General features: G+C 45.0%; 1 protein-coding gene and 1 long non-coding RNA gene across 4 annotated transcripts in view; one reads left to right on the forward strand and one right to left on the reverse strand.

The window, feature by feature from the left end:
* Nucleotides 1–12,497, reverse strand: part of LOC115085313 — a 100,933-nt gene extending 88,436 nt beyond the window's left edge. For all 3 annotated transcript variants that reach the window (XR_003854804.1, XR_003854803.1, XR_003854802.1), the window contains exon 1: nucleotides 12,316–12,497. This is a non-coding gene — a long non-coding RNA (uncharacterized LOC115085313). The remainder of the gene's footprint in view (nucleotides 1–12,315) is intronic.
* Nucleotides 12,498–12,781: 284 nt separating this feature from the next.
* LOC115085314 (desmoglein-1-gamma-like) overlaps nucleotides 12,782–19,726 on the forward strand; it is a 136,860-nt gene continuing 129,915 nt past the window's right edge. The window contains exons 1-2 of the mRNA XM_029591173.1: nucleotides 12,782–12,886; nucleotides 14,289–14,373. The gene's annotated coding sequence lies outside the window, so the exon portion shown is untranslated. The remainder of the gene's footprint in view (nucleotides 12,887–14,288; nucleotides 14,374–19,726) is intronic.

A 19,726-nucleotide genomic window follows, 5' to 3' on the forward strand; every position in this document is an offset into this window, starting at 1 on the left:
TGTGTCACCAATCTGCTACATTTTTTTAAAGGATTAAGTAACATGTAGATAATGACAAGATGGTGGATATAGTGTATTTGGATTTTCAGAAGCATTTGACAACTCCTGAGGAAAATAAAAAAAATCATAGGATAGGAGGCAACGTACTATTGTGGACTTCAAACTGGTTAAAAGTTAGAAAACAAAGAATAGGACTAACTGGTCAGTTTTCTCAGTGGAGAAAGGTGAACAGTAGAGTACCTCAGGGATATGTACTGGGCACAGTGTTTTTTAATATATTGATAAAGATTTGGAAATGGGTACGATGAGTAAGGTGATCAACTTTGCAGATAGCACACAAGTTGTTAAATCATAAGTGGATTTTGAGAAATAGCAGGAGGAACTTATGAGACTTGGAGACTGGGCTTTCAAATAGCAGATGAAGTTTAATTAGGACAAGTGCAAAGTTATGCAGATGGGTAAAAGTAACCCACACTGTAGTTACATAATGTTAGATTCCAAATTAGACTTATCACCCAGGAAAAGGATCTGGGCAACAATGTGGACAATACTTTGAAATCCTCAGCTCAATGTGTGACAGCAGTCAAAAAAGCATACAAAATGCTAGGAATTATTAGGAAAGGAATAAATAATAAAATGGAAAATGTCATAACACCTTTATATTGCTCCATGATAAGACCACACCAAGCGTACTGTGTGTAATTCTGGTCACCGCATCTCATAAAAGGCTAAGGGGGAGATATGATAAGAGTCTATAAAATCATAAGTGAAACAGAATGGTTAAATGTAATTCAGTTATTTATGTTTTCAAAAAATTCAAAAACTTAGGCACACTTCCAGAAGTTAGCAAATAGCACATTTAAAACAAATTAGAGAATTTTGTTTTCAATTAAACCGCAATTAAACTCTGGAATTCATTGCTAGTGAATGTGGGAAAGGCATCTCGCATTGCTGGGTTTAAAAAAGGTTTGGACAAGTTCCTGGAGGAGAGGTCCATAAACTGTTACAAACCAGATAGACTTGGGGAGAGCCACTACTAATCCCTGGGTGTTTGCAGCATGGAATCTATCTACTGTTTGGGATCCTGCCAGGTACTTGTGACCTGGATTGGCCACTGATGTTATGTTGTTCCTATGTTAAGGTTTTCCCTGACCCCCACAGCAAAATGGATTCTCCTCCTTTTTGGAGGTTTTCGTGCTGGCGGTATCTAAGAGAATGGCCCATGGGTTGTTCCTATACTAAACTGTAACTCAGCTCTAATTTTAGTAATTTCATTCTTTAAGTCCAACTGCTAATCACACACAGGGCAACCTTGAAACTTCCACTAGGTTTGTTTGAATATGGGAGAATCACAGATATTCTACTGTAGTCTTCACTTCATCCTCCACTTATATCAATTATACATGATAAAGGGGATGGAACAGCTCCCCTATGAGGAAAGGCTAAAGAGCTTAGGCCTGCTCAGCTTGGAGAAGAGACGGCTGAGTGGGGATATGACAGAGGTCTTTAAAATCATGACAGGTCTCAAATGGGTAGATGTGAATCAGTTATTTACTCTTTTGGATAATAGAAGGTTTAGGGAGTACTCCATGAAGTTAGCAAGTAGCATATTTAAAACTAATCAGAGAAATTTCTTTCACTCAATGCACAATTAAGCTCTGGAATTTGTTGCCAGAGGATGTGGTTAGTGCAGTTAGTGTAGCTGGGTTTAAAAAAGGTTTGGATAAGTTCTTGGAGGAGAAGTGCATTAATGGCTATTAATCAAGTTGACTTAGGGTATAGCCACTTCTATTACTAGCATCAGTAGCATGGAATAGTTTTTTGGTATTTGCCAGGTACTTGTGACTTGGTTTGGCCACTGTTTGAAACAGGATGCTGGGCTTGATGGACTCTTGATCTGACCCAGTATGGCATGTTCTTATATATAAACATGTAGGAAATATATATATATATATATATAATTTTATTTTTTTTTTTAAAATACCAGGGACTGTTATTTCCTAAATGAGCAGGCACATCTGAACTTTTTGCCCCTATCAGGAATCATTCATGATAAGAAAAAGATGCACAGTGGGCAGGTGGTCTGAGGAGGATAGAAGTACTGTATACTTTCAAAGCTCCAGCAGTAGGCCCACAACAAAAATAGAAAGCCCACTTCATCTACTCAGAAAAAGACTAAACTTACTAAGCAAGCAATTTACTCTAATTCTAGTTGCTTTCCCTTCTAAACTTAGTAGAATCAGGAGTTTTAACCTCTTCCCAGAACGCAAGAGCAAATTAAGCTCAGACACAACTATATGCTACTGAGAAAGGTTTTATGATGAAATATTTCTCCCTCTCAACAATCCCCTCCCATTCACTCGTTTACTTTTTCTCCCTTCATTAAGGGGTAGATTTTTTAAAAATATCTGTGCGCGTCCATGTGCATGCGCTACCCGGTGTGCACACATAGACGCGCAATTTTATAACATGCTTGTACCGGTGCTCGCATATTATAAAATTGGGGGCGGTACGCGCAAGGGGGGTAGAATTTGGCAAATTTCACGCAGCAACACATCGCGGCCTTCCCCACCCCCTAAATGTTACCTACCTTTGGGGATTTTTTTGTTTTTTAAGTTGCTGCTCCTTTGGAGCAGAAGCAACTTGCGCGCTCTGGCTGATTGCCAGCGTGCACTTCCCTGGCCCAACGTCAAATGGCTGCTGTACCCACCCCTCCCCACCCCCCGAACTGCCCCTTTTCTTCAGCCTGGCTTTTGTGCGTGTAACGAGGGTGACACTCATGGCTGTGCCCCTTTTAAAATGTGCAAGGCGCTCGCAAGGCCCGGCCCTGCGCGTAACCCCTGTTTTTTACATGTGTGGGCCATTTAAAATCAGGCCAAAAACTTTTAGTCACTTATTTACTTCTCTCCCTCTCTTTCCTATGCCACTGTCTTTCTCTTCCCTCTCTCACTTCTTTCCATCTTTCCTTTCTTTCTGTCTTTCCCTGTATTCTTCATTTAGCATCTGTCCCCTTATTTCCCCCTTCTTTATCCCTCCCCACCGTCTCACTGCTCGCCCTCATTGGCCATTTCAGCCCTCCATCTTCTCTTCCTATCCTTCTTCCCCGCCTCTCCATCTTGAATAAAGTAGTGTGGTCGCCCTGTTAGCCCCATCAGATATGGAAAAATAAAGGTCAACAAATAAATTCTAAGTGACAGCGTTTTATTGGTCTACTTAATACACTTTTGGCTGGCCTGAGAGTTATACTCCCATTATCAGGTCACTGCGTGGTGAAGAGATTATAAAAACTTGAAAGCTAAGCACAGATGTATGAAGCTGGGGCATTAAAAGTATCCCCTATTACTAACTTGTTGCATCACCAGAACGTGTTCATACACCGATCGATAATCCACCGAATTTATCAAGTAGCATCTGATACAAAACCTCTAAGAGGGAAATGCCACAGAGAAACCAATTTCTTGATTTATGTGAGATTGTTTTTTTGTTGAAGAAAATGCTTTATTGCTTCACAGTATGAAAGGGTGACCCGATTTACGGTTTATGCCACATTGATTTAGAATGGTCAGGCATGCATTCCACTCAGTTTTCCCTGCTGGATACAGTTTGGCTTCAACAGAAATTCTAATTCTAAGATGCACCTATCTGAATATTGTCATCTTAGATTTAACATGAACTGTCAAGTATTCTAAACTTTAATGTAATTTGGCTTAGATTTTTCAGTGCAAGTTAGTTGAGAGTTGCCCAGTTGCCAGGGCAGTTTAGTAAGAAGATGCCTCGTGATCAAAGCAGTTCCCCTACCAAACAATTTTTGGGCAGCAATCTTTTTCTAATGAGTTGCCAAATGAATTTCCAGCTCGGAGCCACTCTTGTCTCTGCTTGATGAGCTGGGTTAAAAATGGAAATCGGAGCTGACTCGGAACTGGTCCAAAGTATAATTGGAAAGAGCAAGCTATGCCTGAGAAAATTAAAACTGCACGAAATCTCTGGCTCAGAGATGGCCAAGGTTAAACCTGAATGGGCTTGCCCGCCCCTACTTATGTGCAACGACGCATTTCTCTTACTGTTAAATCTAATTTTAAAAGAGTGCTTTGCCTTTTTTAGTGGATTACTTGCAAAGAGCTTAATAAATCACAATGGTGTCAAGTTACCAGGGTTTAGAATAGGTTTCAGTTTATTGAAGTTAGGCATAAAGGTGTATAAGGCAGCCATAATTAAGTAAATACAAAGATACGATAAAGGATTACGGCAACTTTCTCTGGGGAACTTTTGATTGGATACATTCTGCCAGCGTGGCTTCAGGCTGAGTATCCAGATAGACATCTGGACACAGTAGTCTGGCTATCTTTACCCAAACATGGCCAGCTGAATATCTGTCCTTTTGTGTTCACATCTTTTATATGTACAAATAAAAAGCCACATCAACTACTGATTTCACTATGGCTTTGTTTAATTTTTGTATTTTAGGTTTTTATAAGTGGTTTAACTCACTTTTAAGGGCAGTTTTGAAACCTCATGGGGAGCATGCAGTTCAGTTTCAAAGGGGAACCCCACCTGGGGATTCCCTTTGGAAATGCAGGGACTGGTGGCCACACTGTGGATACATCAGTACCTGTGGACTTTGCTCCTGCTTTTCACCAGGAATAAAGTCTGTAGCTGAAACAGCCCAGGGAGATTTCAACTGAAATCCCTGTACTTGGTAGGCTGGCTCTGGTCCCTCCCTACTCCCAGACCAGTGCTGTCAAATAGTGCAAATACTTTTACGTACAGACGGGAAGGGCACGTTTCAGAGGCCCCCTATTTCACCTTGGAAAAAGCTTTGAAAATTGTCCTTTTTCTTTCTTACCTCTGACACCACCTGAGTTTTTGTTCAGAGGGCTTAGTCTATGGTGCAGGTGACAGGAGGAGGGGGGGGGGGGAGGCTGGAGCCCCAGTCCAGCCCCTTCTCTCTTGTCTCATTCCTTTCCTTCTCTTCCTCCCCACTACAAGGCAGCTGCAAGGAACAGGAAGGGTGGAGATGTGGCTGGAGCAAACAGAAAAGAACTTCTCTGCTTCCTGAGCTATCCCTTCCCTCTTATGGTGCGGGGAACGGGAAGGGAGGAGTTGGGGCTGGAGTGGACAGAACAAAGAAGAGCTATTTCAGTTACCAAATGCATTGAATCCCTGCCCAACTCAGCTGGTGCAAGCCATTAATGACTCTTTAGCAGAGGTTTTAACCAGAATTGTCAATGCCTCTTTAAGGCAGGTTTTTATTCCTCTTTTATCACATATTTTCTGCAATAAAAAAGAAAGGGGAAAGGGGAAGGAGAGGCTAAGCCATATTGATAACTTTCAATGTATGGCTCAAATCCTGGTGTAAGGAACAAAGTTTTGGATATACTGAGGGCTAGGGCTGTGTATGGAACAGTAAAAAGCTCTTTGTCAAAGATGGTTTACATCTGTCTGTGGCAGGAAAAAGGATCCTAAGAGATAAATTCAAATCCTATGTCATAAGGCGTTTAAACTAGATGCCAGGGGTGGCAGAAGGAAATTAGAATGTCACCCCCCAAAGGAAAAGGGTGAAGTGGATAACAAAAATCAGCTAAATAAGTCATAAAAGGAGTCCAAGATAAGCAGTAACCTGAACGAGAAAAGCTGCAAAGCTATTAGCACAAATGCTCGTAGTCTGGGCAATAAATCCCAGATCTGCAAGCCCTAATGGTGGAGGCAGACTTGGATATTGTTGCTGTCACAAAGACGTGGTTCATGGAATCTCATGATTGGGATACGGCCATACCGGGCTATAACTTGTTAAGGAAGGACAGAGATGACAGAAAAGGGGGAGGAGTGGCTGTTTATGTCAAAAACAATATCCAAGCATCTGAGCTACAAGGATGATAGGGCAAAGAAGAAGCATTAGGGGCCGTCCTAAAAAAGAAAATGATGGGGCATCCATTTTTATTGGAGTAGTTTACAGGCCTCCAAATCAAATGGAAGCACTTGACAGAGATCTGGTTGAAGACATCCAAAAGATGGAAAAGAAGAGAGAAGTGGTGACTGTTGGAGATTTTAATCTGCCGGATGTAGACTGGAGAATCCCTTCTGCAGAATCTAACAATAGTAGAGAGATAGTGGATACCCTGCAAGGGGCTCTGTTCAAACAAATGTTAATGGAACCCACGAGGGAGGGAGCTATACTCGATTTACTGCTCACCAGTGGAGATCATGTCTCTAATGTTTGGGTGGGTGCCCACCTCAGCACCAGTGATCATCAAACGGTATGGTTTCATATCACAAATAGGATACGGAGAAGTCGCACAAAGACCCAAGTTTTGCAGTTCAAAAACATGGACTTTGTTGAAATGGGGAAGTACCTGGAGGAAGAACTAGAAAGCTGGGAGAAAATGAGAGATGTGGAACAACAGAAAGCAAAAAGTCAAGTAGAAGAAAGGATTGCCAAAGAGGTAAAGCGAGGTGACAAAATATGTTTCAGATACATCAGAGAAAGGAGAAAAGTTCAAAGTGGTATAGTGAAATTGAAAGGTGAAAAGGATCAATATATGGAGAGAGATGAAGAAATGGCTGAAATATTAAACGAATACTTCAGTTCGGAGTTCACTAAAGAGGACCCTGGAGAAGGACCATTGCTAGAAACTGGAGGGGAGTGGAGTAGAAGAAACTCCATTTACAGAAGAGAATGTATGGGAAGAGCTAGGAAAACTGAAAGTGGACAAAGCCATGGAGCCTGATGAGGTTCATCCCAGGATACTGAGGGAGCTCAGAGATTTGCTGGCAGGTCCGCTGTGTGACCTGTTTAATAGCTCCCTAGAAACGGGAGTTGGTGCTGAGTGATTGAAGAAGAGCAGTGATGGTCCCGCCTTCACAAGAGTGGGAGCAGAGAGGAGGCTGGAAACTACAGGCCGGTTAGCCTCACCTCGGTGGTGGGAAAAGTAATGGAGTCACTTCTGAAAGAAAGAATAGTGAACTATCTACAGTCAGAAGAATTCTGGACCAGAGGCAGCATGGATTCACCAGGGGAAGGTCCTGTCAGACAAATCTGATTGACTTTTTGATTGGGTGACTAGGGAATTGGATCGAGGAAGAGCGCTCAATGTCATTTACTTGTATTTCAGCAACGCTTTTGATACGGTCCCTCACAGCAGGCTTGTGAATAAAATGAGAAGCTTAGGAGTGTGTGCCAAGGTGGTGGCCTGGATTGCAAACTGGTTGACAGACAGAAGACAATGTGTGATGGTAAATGGAACTTACTCTGAAGGGAGAGCAGTGTTAAAACGGAGTGCCGCAAGGATCGGTATTGGGACCGGTCATGTTCAATATCCTTGTGAGCGACACTGTGGATGGGATAGAAGGTAAGGTTTGTCTTTTTGTGGATGATATTAAGATCTGCAACAGAGTGGACACACCAGAAGGAGTGGAGAGAATGAGATGGGATTTAAGGAAGCTGGAAGAGTGGTCGAGGATATGATAGCTGAGATTCAATGCATATGGGGTGCAGAAATCCAAAAGAACTGTATTTGATGGGGGGTGAAGGGCTGATGTGCATGAAGCAGGAGAGAGACCTTGGGATGATAGTTTCTAACAATCTGAAGTCGGCGAAACTATGTGACAAGGTGATAGCTAAAGCCAGAAGAATGCTGGGCTGCATAGAGAGAGGAATATCTAGTAAGAGAAAGGAAGTGATGATCCCCTTGTACAGGGCCTTGGTGAGGCCTCACCTGGAGTACTGTGTTCAGTTCTGGAAACCGTATCTCCAAAAGGACAGAGACAGGATGGAGGCGGTCCAGAGAAGGGTGACCCAAAAAGGTGATGATCTTCATAAAATGACTTATGAGGAGAGATTTAAGAACCTAATATGTATACCCTGGAGGAGAGGAGAAGCAGGGATGATATGATACAAACTTTCAGATACTTGAAACGTTTTAATGATGCATGGTGTTGTGCAGGAGGTGGACTCTTGAGCCGAGGTGGGGATGACGGTACCTGCAGGGCAAGCCATACAGGTCCCCACCACCAGTAGGCGGAGCTGGCTGACTGATGGAGGCTGGCTGGGGCTTCGCCAATAACAGCCCTCATTCCTCACAGGTTGAGCCCTTGGGTGCCAGGGCCAGCTGGAGTTAGGTGGGCCTCCATCCAAGGTCTTCTGATGGACAAGGAGGAGGTCAGTCAGGGACCAGCAATGGTAGGAGTGGAAGGTCTGAACTGGATGAGGCAGAGTCCCGGAGACCTAGGCACCTAACGGAATGAGAGACAGACAGAGGGTGCCCAAGTAAGAACAGGCCGAAGCCTAAGAGGCCAAGTCCAGAATAAGTATTGCAGAGGCATCATTGAACAGGCTGGAGTCAGGGCAGGTGGCAGGCAAGGAAGAATGGAATGGCAAGGCAATAATCAAATCCAGGAGATAATGAATAGCATAGTTGAGCAAGGCGGAGATCAGGACCAGGAGATAATCAGTAGCATGGTCAGGTAAAGCAGAGGTCGGGTCCAAGAGATGATCAGTAGCATGGTCAGGCAAATCAGAGGTCGGGTCCAGGAGATGATCAGTAGCATGGACAGGCAAAGCAGAGGTCAGGTCCAGGAGTCAATCTGTAGAACAAGTAGAGTAAACGCAGGACACAGGAACAAGGAAGAGTAACAGGACCAGGATCAGGAACACGGACGAGACAGGAACCAGGAGCATGAAGGAATCACCAGAGGAGGCAATGAAGTATGCGACTGGCATGGAGACCTGTTGCAAAGTCAACTAACTAAGGCTAGGCCCAGCCTTATATACTTGGACCCAGTGACGTCATCATCCGTGGCCGCAGGTTGGTTTCCCACCGTGGCCCCTTTAAAAGGAGAGAAGATGTGCGTGCTTCTAAGGAGGGGTGCGGCACAGGATGGCAGTGGCTCTCAGTGGACAATGTGGGGAGGCCCGCTGCAGAGCACGGATGTCCTTAGCAGAGACAGGAGCACCAGGGGTGGCCCGAGGTTGAAGGTGGAGGCCCATGGCCATGAGGGAAGTCGAGCCAGACACTGGAACAGGCAGTTGAGGGTAAGAAGGCCTGGCCGCAGGCCTGCAGCAGTCAGCACACACAACACATGGTCAAAAACAAACCTATTCCATTGGAAAAAAAAATGTAGAACTAGGGGTCATGATTTGAAACTCCAGGGAGGAAGACTCAGAACCAATATCAAGAAGTATTTCTTCACAGAGAGGGTGGTGGATGCCTGGAATGCCCTTCCTGAGGAAGTGGTGAAGACTAAAACTGTGAAGGATTTCAAAGGGGCATGGGATAAACACTGTGGATCCATAAAGGCTAGAGGATGGCAATGAAGAGAAGAGCCATGGGGGTGGCTTGCTGGAATGGTGGTTACAACCTGGTGATTACTATCCTTACTCAATAAGCCTTCACACAGTTAATGTAATTCCAACATTGCTCTCTATTTCAATGGCAAGGGGGAATGTGGAAAAGAGGATTTGCATTCAGACAACAACCAACAAGGACTGAACTATACAGTCTGGATAAACAAATAAGCATGCAGGTAGCTTGCTTATTGTGGCAGTTACTATCCTAAACCAATTAAGCCTACTTCACTTTGAATGCATCTACAGCGTTGCTCTCTGCTTCAACGGCAGGGGGAAATGTGGACAATAGGATTTACATTCAGACAACATCCAACAAGGCACTGATCTGTGCAGTCAGGGTAAACAAGCATCGGGGTAACTTGCTTGATGCGGCAGTTACTACCCTTAACCATTAAGCCTTATGCTTCACTTTTGATGTAACTCCAGCATTACTCTCTGCATCAGTGGCAGGGGGTGGCAGGAAATTTGAATCAAACAGTTACCAACAAGGGCCCTGAACTTGGTGGTTGGTAAAACAGATTAAGTATGGGAAAATAAGTGTGGGAGCTTGCTGGGCAGACTGGATGGGCCGATTAGTCTTTTTCTGCCTTCATTTTTATGTTTCTATGTATAAATTAACCCTGGTATTTAACAGGGGTTTTAACCTCTTAAAAAAATGTGCACTAAAGCAGGAGTAAGAACTTGCACTAAAATTTATGCAAATCCCATGTAAAAGAAGATATTTTTACAGCAGCCCCTTACAGCATACAACCTTTGAGCATCCTTAGGGGCTGATGTAATAACCCATGCTAAAACTGGAGTTAAATGTTAGCACAGGTTTTAGTTAACATGCAAAGTAAAAATATGCAGTAAGCTAACGGGATTCAAATCAAACAGGAGTAAAAAAAAAAGCACATTAAATGAAAAAGTGCACTAAAATAAAGGTTAATCTGAAAATCTGCACTAATGCAGAAAAGAGCTTTAAAACAGGCATAAGGAGGAGTGTGTCCGATATGGCTTGCATGAAAGATTGAAGCTGTGCATTCAGACTTGGGCACAATCTTGCATGCATGGCCATTTGGGTAAGGCAGCCTAGTTTAAATCAAAGAGTAAGATCTCTAGGGTGGGCACCAACAACTGAACAGTACGCTTTGCATCCTGACTTGGGCACAAACATGTGCAAACTGTTTAGCTGCAGGTGCCCTTCTCAGACAGTTTATCGTTTCACTTGGTACGCCTTGGCCAAATGGCCTTGCGTGCAATATTGTACGCAAGTCATGATTCACAGCACCAATCTAGCATGCAAGACCATAAAGCCCCAGTGCCACTGCGTAATGTTCAGTCGTAGGTGTCTGCTGCCGAGTGCTTACGCTTGGATTTTACCTGCCATATCTTTCCACAATGGGGTAGGCACCTGTACCTGATCAGTAAGCATGGGAACTACAGCACAACGGCCTTGCACGTGAGCCTGGCACTATGCACCCTGACTTGGGCACAATCTCACTTCCAAGACCACTTTGGTAAGGAGTGGAAAGGGAAGGGGAAGAGTGAAGGGGAGGGGGGAAAGGGAAGGGGAGGGAAAGGAATGGAGAATGGAATGGGGAAAGGGTGTGGGTCAGGGACAGGGAGAAAGGGAAAGGGAGGCATGTAGAGACAGAGCAAGAGTACAGGGGGGAGTAATGTGAGTGGTAGGGTGGGGTGAGTTGTTGGGGGAGGTGTGAGTGTGTATGGCTGGAGGCTATGGGGGGAGTAATGTGAGTAGTAGGGTGGGGGAGAGTTGTTGGGGGAGGTGTGAGTGTGTATAGATGGAGGCTACAGGGGGAGTAATGTGAGTGGTAGGGTGGAGTGAGTGGTTGGGGGAGGTGTGAGTGTGTATGGCTGGAGGCTACAGGGGGGAGTATTGTGAATGGTAGGATGAGGTGAGTCGTTGGAAAAGGTGTGTGTGTGTGTGTGTGTGTGTGTGTGTGTGTGTGTGTGTTGACCACTTTTGTCCAATGAAGGTGATAAATTTCCAGCATAAGCTCTCAGGGCAATGCACCTTCAGCTGAAAAAAGTGTATGTTCTCTAGGACAGGCACTTCAGCTGAACAGAATGCAATTTAGATGTTCAGAGGGATAGCTGTGTTACAGGCCGATACAGTACAGTGCGCTCCGACGGAGCGCACTGTTAGCCTCCTCTTGGACATACATTTTCCATTACCCCTTATTCAGTAAGGGGAGGAAAACGCGCGTCCAACCCGCGGCACCTAATAGCGCCCTCAACATGCAAATGCATGTTGATGACCCTATTAGGTATGCGCGTGGGATACAGAAAGTAAAATGTGCAGCCAAGCCGCACATTTTACTTTCAGAAATTAGCACCGACCCAAAGGTCGGTGCTAATTTCTTCCGGCACTGGGAAAGTGCACAGAAAAGCAGTAAAAACTGCTTTTCTGTGCACCCTCCGACTTAATATCATGGCGATATTAAGTCGGAGGTCCCGAAGAGTAAAAAAAGTTTAAAAAAAAAAATTGGAATTCGGCCCGCGGCTGTCAGGCCGAAAACCGGACGCTCAGTTTTGCCGGCGTCCAGTTTCCGAGCCCGTGGCTGTCAGCGGGCTCGAGAACCAACGCCAGCAAAATTGAGCATTGGCTGTCAAACCCGCTGACAGCCGCCGCTCCTGTCAAAAAGGAGGCGCTAGGGACGCGCTCTCCCCCGGACTTTACTGTATCAGCCTGTTAGTTTGGTGTAGCAAAAATGACAAGAGGCAGGTGGCACCTTATACACTAACCACTATAAGGTTAGTCTATAACAGACCTGGGCAAGGGGCGGCCCGCGGGCCGAATCCGGCCCGCCTACTGTCTGTGACCGGCCCGCCCACTGCTGAGAGCAGACGGAGAATGAGGCACACTGCCTTCCCTTGCAGAGGCAAGCCTTGCCCAGCACCGGCCAATCGGGCAGCGTGCCTTCGCTCGAGTTTCTTTCCTACATAAAAGAAAAGCAGGAAGCTTGTACCGTCACAGTTCCGCCTTTCGTGGTCCTTTATCTAATACCCGGTGAAAGCTGTGCAGGTCGTGGCTATGGTGGAGGGTTCAGCTGGGCAGCCTCTGCTTTTTCCTCTTTAGGAATCCTTTGCTTTAAGTTCCAGGAAGCTCGCCTGATTTAGCAGTACAGAGCTCAGCTGTAAAAAAAAAAATGCCTTCGCTCGAGTCTTGCCCAGCACCGGCCAATCGAGGGAGCGGAGAATGAACTTTTTTTTACAGTGGGTTGCTTTTAATTGGGCTATTTTTTCTGCCAGTCGCGTTTTTTTGGGCTTGTTGGGCGGGACATGTGCTCTGTTACAGTGATTGGCTGCTGCTGCTGCGATGAAGCCTGTCCATAGCAGGTGCACCCTATCCCTATAATTGCAGCAGTAAGCCAATCAGAGCAGGAGCTGCAAGCCTTGTTGATGCACACCTCAGGAGCATATTTTGTGGGCAGACCCAGCCAGCACTGCACAGCATCGCACGTGGGCAGAACGCGAAGGCCAGGAGCACGGTATTGGAGCGCAACAGCAAAGGAATCCAGAGTGTGCAGCTACAGCCAGGTATCAGGAGGGAAGGAATTAGTATGTTGGGAGGGGGAATGAGTATGTGGGGGCTAGAGATGTGCTTGGAGGGGGTGGGCAATGAGAGTGTGGAGGGGGCCAGAGATGTGCTGGGAGGGGGGAATGAGAGTGTGGAGGGGGCCAGAGATGTGCTGGGAGGGGGGAATGAGAGTGTGGGAGGGGGCCAGAGATGTGCTGGGAGGGGGGAATGAGAGTGTGGTGGAGCCAGAGATGTGCTGGGAGGGGGGAATGAGAGTGTGGGGGAGCCAGAGATGTGCTGGGAGGGGGGGAATGAGAGTGTGGGGGAGCCAGAGATGTGCTGGGAGGGGGGAATGAGAGTGTGGGGGAGCCAGAGATGTGCTGGGAGGGGGGAATGAGAGTGTGGGGGAGCCAGAGATGTGCTGGGAGGGGGGGAATGAGAGTGTGGGGGAGCCAGAGATGTGCTGGGAGGGGGGAATGAGTGTGGAGGGGGCCAGAGATTTATTTATTTATTTATTTATTTGGATTCTTTTATATACCGAAGTATAGCGTTTGCCTTCACTCCGGTTTACAGGATAACAACCTAATACATACAAATATCTTAGAACTGTATTTAACATTAGAACTGTATTTAACATTCAGAACATAGAACCTTATTTAACATATTAATTGACGATTTATATGAGAGATAAAACATAAAAGAGTTAGTATATCAGATTCTTTAAATATCATATGGAACAAAATTAGATGTGCTGGGGGGGAATGATGTAATTAGGTCCTCCATATTTTCATTGAATCTTTGTATTTAACTTACTGTTTGTTTATGAAGGGATAGTATATATACTATATACAGTATTGGGTAGAACTGAGTTAATTATATTAGTCTGGCCCTCTAAAACCATCCCAATTTCTCATGTGGCCCCATGGGAAAATTAATTGCCCACCCCTGGTCTATAAGGTGCATGAAGTGTAAAACAGAGGTGGGTAAAATATATGGGGATGGGGAGGGGGGGATATAGAACAAAGAGAAGGCACTGAATTAGGCAGGCAGGGTGTGGAAGCAGAGTGTTAATAGCGTTATAGTCCAGCCTACTGACAGCTGAGGAAAGTCTGAAAAGACGGAATGATCTGAGATCAGTTAAGTTTTAGTGTGCCATAGTGTTAAGATTTTTGATGAGTTCCAAGTCATCATTTTCATGCTGAAATGTTCCTTTGAAGTTCTTTTTTAGGGGTACAGCATCCTTAAGGTCAGATAGAGAATATGCTGAAAGGTTCAAATGTAAACCGGCACGATGTGCAAACGGTTGCCGGTATATAAAATAAAATAAATAAATAAAATAAAATAAATAAATGTTCTCCTCCTAGTTTCTGAATTTTGCCATTTCCAATGTCAGATTTTATATCCATTTCTTCTTTTCCTTAGGGATTGACCTGTTTGTCCTATGTATGTAGACAGCAGAGGGGCATTGCTCGCAGGTGATGGTGTATATTACATTGAAGAAGAGCAGGTGAATGAGTCTCAGATATTTGTAGTTGATGTTATTGAGACCTGTGATACTGTTACCTGGGTTAATATTTGGACAGAGTTGGCATCTGGGGTTCTGGCAGGGTCTGTTCCTGAGTTGGTGTCATTGTTCTACAATTTGTGGTTACTGGTGAGTATCCGTTTGAGTTTGGGGTGTTGTTGGCAGGTCAGGATAGGCTTCCCACCCCCAACCTGTGAGAGGGTGGTGTCATTGTCGCTGATGGGTTGCAGATCCTTGATGATATGTTTCAGTGGTTTCAACTGGGAGCTATAGGTGTTTTGTTGTTTTCTTTTTTGAGATGATCCTGTAGCAGAGTGTTCCTGGGTATTTGTCTGGCTCTGTTGATCTCTATTCTTACGCTCTCCAGTGCGCGCGATTCACGGAGGAAGAAGATGCAATTGAGGGCTCGTGGAAAAAAGAGGAGCTAGGGACACTAGCGCGTCCCTAGCGCCTCCTTTTTGACAGGAGTGACGGCTGTCAGCGGGTTTGACAGCCGACGCTCAATTTTTCCGGCGTCAGTTCTTGAGCCTGCTGACAGCCAGAGGTTCGGAAAACGGAATCCGGCTAAATTGAGCGTCCGTCTTCCGACCCGTGGGCAGATTTTTAATTTTTAATTTTTTTAATTTTTAAATTTCTTTTAGTTTTGGGGCCTCTGACTTAATATCGCTATGATATTAAGTCGGAGGGTGTACAGAAAAGCAGTTTTTATTGCTTTTCTGTACACTTTCCCGGTGCCGGCTGAACTTAACGCCTGCCTTTGGGCAGGTGTTAATTTCTGAAAGTAAAATGTGCGGCTTGGCTGCACGTTTTACTTTCTGTATCGCGCGGGTATAACTAATAGGGCCAACAACAGTCATTTGCATGTTGCGGGCGCTATTAGTTTCGGGGGGAATGGCCGCGCGTTTTCGATGCGCTATTACTCCTTACAGTATAAGGGGTAAAGCTGGCGCGTCAAACGCCCGTCCAAACCCGGGCTAACAGTGCTCTCTGCTGGAGCGCACTGTACTGTATCGGCCCATGAGTGGGTACTGAAATTCCAAAAATATTTGTTTCACTTTGGTACTGTGCATCCCGAGCGTACTGTTAAACTGTAAGTGCTTACATTGGAAATTTAACTCAAACCCAGAAGTTTATTTTCCAGCACAAGTTCTCTTGGGCTGGAACCAGTTAAAGGTTTTCCTGTTTCTTTCTGTACAGCTGAATAGTATGTGCACAGAGCCAAAATGCATCTTGTTCAGCCATTGGTGCCTTCCTGTAATACGATGGGTTAAAGAATGCTCTCAGAACAAGCATTATGCTGTCCTGTTATATTTTGAACTTGGGGAACTTGTCTACCAAGCAAAGAGCTGTGTCAGCAGGGCTGGAGCAAGCTGTTGTGCAAGAGAGTAGTTGGTTTGTGTCTGACCTAGCAGGAAAAGGGATGCCTGACCAGCAGTTCTCTCCTGAAATGGGAAGATCTCAGGCTCCAGCAGTAGCTTATCTGCATGTACCCTTGTTTACAAAGCCCTATAAAAGTTCGGGGTTCTCCAGTGGGAGCCAGGAGCCTCACCTGTGCACTGACGAGTGGCGCAGGGTCTTTCCCGTTGAAACTGTGTGCTCCTGTTTTTCGGTCGCACTGGGTTTCCCCGACCTGATGAGTGGCAGGATGCTGATTTGATATGTATTATAATCATGGGAAATCAAGTATATGTGCTGTAAATAAAACTATGTTATTACTGTATATTTGCATATTATATTATAGTGTGTGTGTGTCTAGCACTGTGTGTGGTCTGTATATCTCTCACTCAAGCATCCTGTTACACTTCCTCAGAGAGTTTATGCTTTGTTCAGCTAACTGCAGGTACTTGTGCTTATACTATGAATTCACTTGCCATTCTTGACTAAATGACCTTGAATGAGAGAATGAGCCCAAAAATTTGGATGCACAGCACAGATCTTGCATTTTGGCAAGGCATGGCAAGTAAAATCTAAGGAGCAGATTTTCGAGGATTTACACGCGTAGGGGGGTTTACGCACACCGTGCATATTTTCAAAAGGCCTGGCGGAGTGCATAAAGCCCCGGGATGCGCGTATGTCCCAGGGCTTTTCTGAATGGGCGGGCAGGGGGCGGGATGGGGTGGGGCAGACAGTCCGGGGGCGTGGCTGGGTGGTCCGGGGGCGGTCCGGGAGGCATGGCCGAGGACTCTGGCACAGGGGGATCGCTGGGGGGGCAGGATAGGGAGGGGAAGGTGGGGGGGGGAATGGGGAAAGCCAGCGGGGCTCCCCGAGGGCTCGGCATGCACAATTTGCACTACTGTGCACCCCCTTGTGCACGCTGACCCCTGATTTTATAACCATGCATGCGGCTGTGCACGCATGTTATAAAATTGGGCATACATTTGTGCGCGCCGGGTTGCGCGCACAAATGTACGCCCGCGTGTATGTTTTTAAAATCTGCCCCTAAGTGTAAACACTCTGGGGAATGCAGCTAACTAGCTGAATAAATTATAAGCTCTCTGGGGAAGGCACCAAGAGCTATCTGAACAAAGCATAAGCTCTCTGGGTGAACACCAATGATTGAACAGTATGCACTTTGCTACTGTGCATGTACTGTTCAGCTGTAGGAGCTCACCCCAAGAGCTTATACTGGAAATTAAATTCCTGGATCCGAGGTGATGTAAAATCACATTTCTGGTGGCCAAAGTTATTCTATTGCTCTGCCCAGTCTGGATGAAGCAGCAAGACACTACCACACTGAGCACAGCAACAGGATAACGTGGCCACCAGCAATGTGAGTTAACTTTCCACAGAAAAAATGTGCGCTAAAAGAGGAGCAAAATCCTACGCCCTTAGTCCCTTCCTGGGCAAGTTTTGCAGGCCTCATAGTACTGAGACCTTATTGGTCTCTGTGCTGGGCTCCCTGCATGGTGAGCTGGACAGGGGGGAGAGGGAGTAATCGTAATTGCCCTGTTAGACCTCTCAATTAGCTTTTACACGCTGAATCTATTGTTATGCTCCAGTCTAAAAGCTCTAGGCATCAGTATTTCCAGTCTTATGCGATTTGATTTATTTCTGACAGGCCATTTCTAGCAAGTCAGAATGGTGACAAATATTCTAACTAGAAACCTTTCAATTCTGCAGTTCCCCAGAGTTCAGCATTTTCTTCACGCCTATTTAATATTTATCATCAACCTTCGAGAACTTGCTCTCTGCCTTGAGAGTGGAATACAGTCTTTATGCAGATGACATCCAGCTGTTTCTGCCTTTACAGCCCGATAAATAATCGGCATTGCTTACCATTGCTTTAAGTATTCCGGCTGTTAATGTCTAGATGCAGAGGAATGAACTTGCCTTTAAGAAAACACTGAGACTCTATGGATCAGTTGCATCCTTGTTTCTAATACCTCAGCTCAAATTCATTTAAGAAACGTGTGGGCCATTCTTGAAACTAAATTTACCATGAAAGCACAGATTAGTGCTGGGGCTAAAACTGCCATCACTTAATGAAAATAGTAAGAGAAGATTAAAGGGGTTACTCCAGTCATGTGATCTCGGATTTGTTTCACAAGTCTTAGTGCTGACTGGAATTGATATTTCAATTATTTGGGCCTTTCTAGCTTGCTAATTTGAGTATTTGTCCTGGGACTCAGGATTGAGATGCTGCTGGGGACGGGGGAAACAAGGTGGAAGAGGAGGAGTAAATAAAAGCTGTAAGGACAAGAGGTGAAATGGGGTGAATGCCTCGGCAGTGAGAGAGAGGTGAATGTTCAGGGAAGTAAGCAGGGTCTAAATCAGGGGTCAGGAACCTTTTTGGCTGAGAGAGCCATAAACGCCACATATTTTAAAATGTAATTCCATGAGAGCCATACAATATGTTTAAAACTAAATATAAGTAAATGTGTGCATTTTATGTAAGATCACACTTTTAAAGTACAATAAGTCTCTGAAAATATTACACCAGGCCTTAAGACACCAATACATCTCCTATTAGGAAAACGGACCAAGTCAGGCTGCTATAGAGTCCTACACAGAAACTACACGCCAGCAGAAAACCTCACCTGAATCACGTGCTGTCCCTCACCTAACATAGAATAAAGAGACCAAAACGCATAACAAGAAGCATACAGAAAAAAATGAATTGGAAACTGCAACAAGCCAGAGTCTCTGTATGCAGTGTAACAAAGGAAAAAAGAAACATCACCCATCCTTATAAAACAAATCAAGAAATATAAAATCATCAGCAGTAAAACTGTACTAACAAAAAGAACATATTTCGAAACAGCTAATGAGTGGAATATCCAATAATTAAAAACACATATAAAACATTTCCAGATACCAACAAAATATTTCAAAATAGCAGACACAAAGACCCAGTAATGAAAAATAATAAGGATACAAAAATTTTTTTGCTCTGCATACCTGGGAACGTTTGATATCCAGGTGTCCTGAGATTGTTCTGAATTAGCAGGAGGTGGGGTGGTTTGCTTGGAACTTTCTCCTCTCAGTCACATACCAGCGCTCTCTCTCACACTGGCTCTCAATTACACACCTATACACACATGCTCTCAGTACTCACATATACACATGTTTTTTCTCACTCACTTATATAGGCTCTTAATTACACATTTACACACATGCTGTCTATCTTTTCACGCTTACACACACACAGGCTTTCAATCACATAAATACATGCTGTCTTTTTCTCTCACACACAGACTCTCATTCACATGTTTACAAACATGTCCTCTCTTTCTCTCATTTACACACAGGCTCTCAATCACATACTCACATGCTCCATCACCTAAACCAGCTCTCAATCACACACAGACACACATGATCTCTCTCTTACTTATACACACAGGCTCTTAATCATACATACACATGATTTCTCTCACACACAAAGGATCTCAATCATACACACATACTCTTTCACACAAACAGGTTTTCAATCACAAACTTACACATACAGGTTCCCAATGGTAAACTTACATTCATGCTCTCTCTCTCTCACAGGCAGGCTCTCAATCACAGACATACTCTCTTTCACATGTACAGGCTCTTAATCATTCACATACATGCAATCTCTCACTCTCACACACACACACACAGCCCCCCCCCCCCCCCCCCCGCGGCCCGGAAGCTGTTTGCTTGCTCATTCACTCTCTCTCTCCCCCACCCCGGGAACTCGCGGCAGCAGCAGCAGCCTCCTCCCGACGCTAACCTCTTCATTTTCAGCCCTCACGGAGGCGGTCCCATCGGCCGCAGTTGAACCTCTTTATTTTCCTCCGAGCCGCGCTGCAGTCTTCTTTTCTTCGGGCCGATGCCGAGCGCACTAGCGTGGCCTCTTCTTGCCGCG

The sequence above is a fragment of the Rhinatrema bivittatum genome, chromosome 2 (genome assembly GCF_901001135.1).
Source record: "Rhinatrema bivittatum chromosome 2, aRhiBiv1.1, whole genome shotgun sequence".
Lineage (NCBI taxonomy): Eukaryota > Metazoa > Chordata > Amphibia > Gymnophiona > Rhinatrematidae > Rhinatrema > Rhinatrema bivittatum.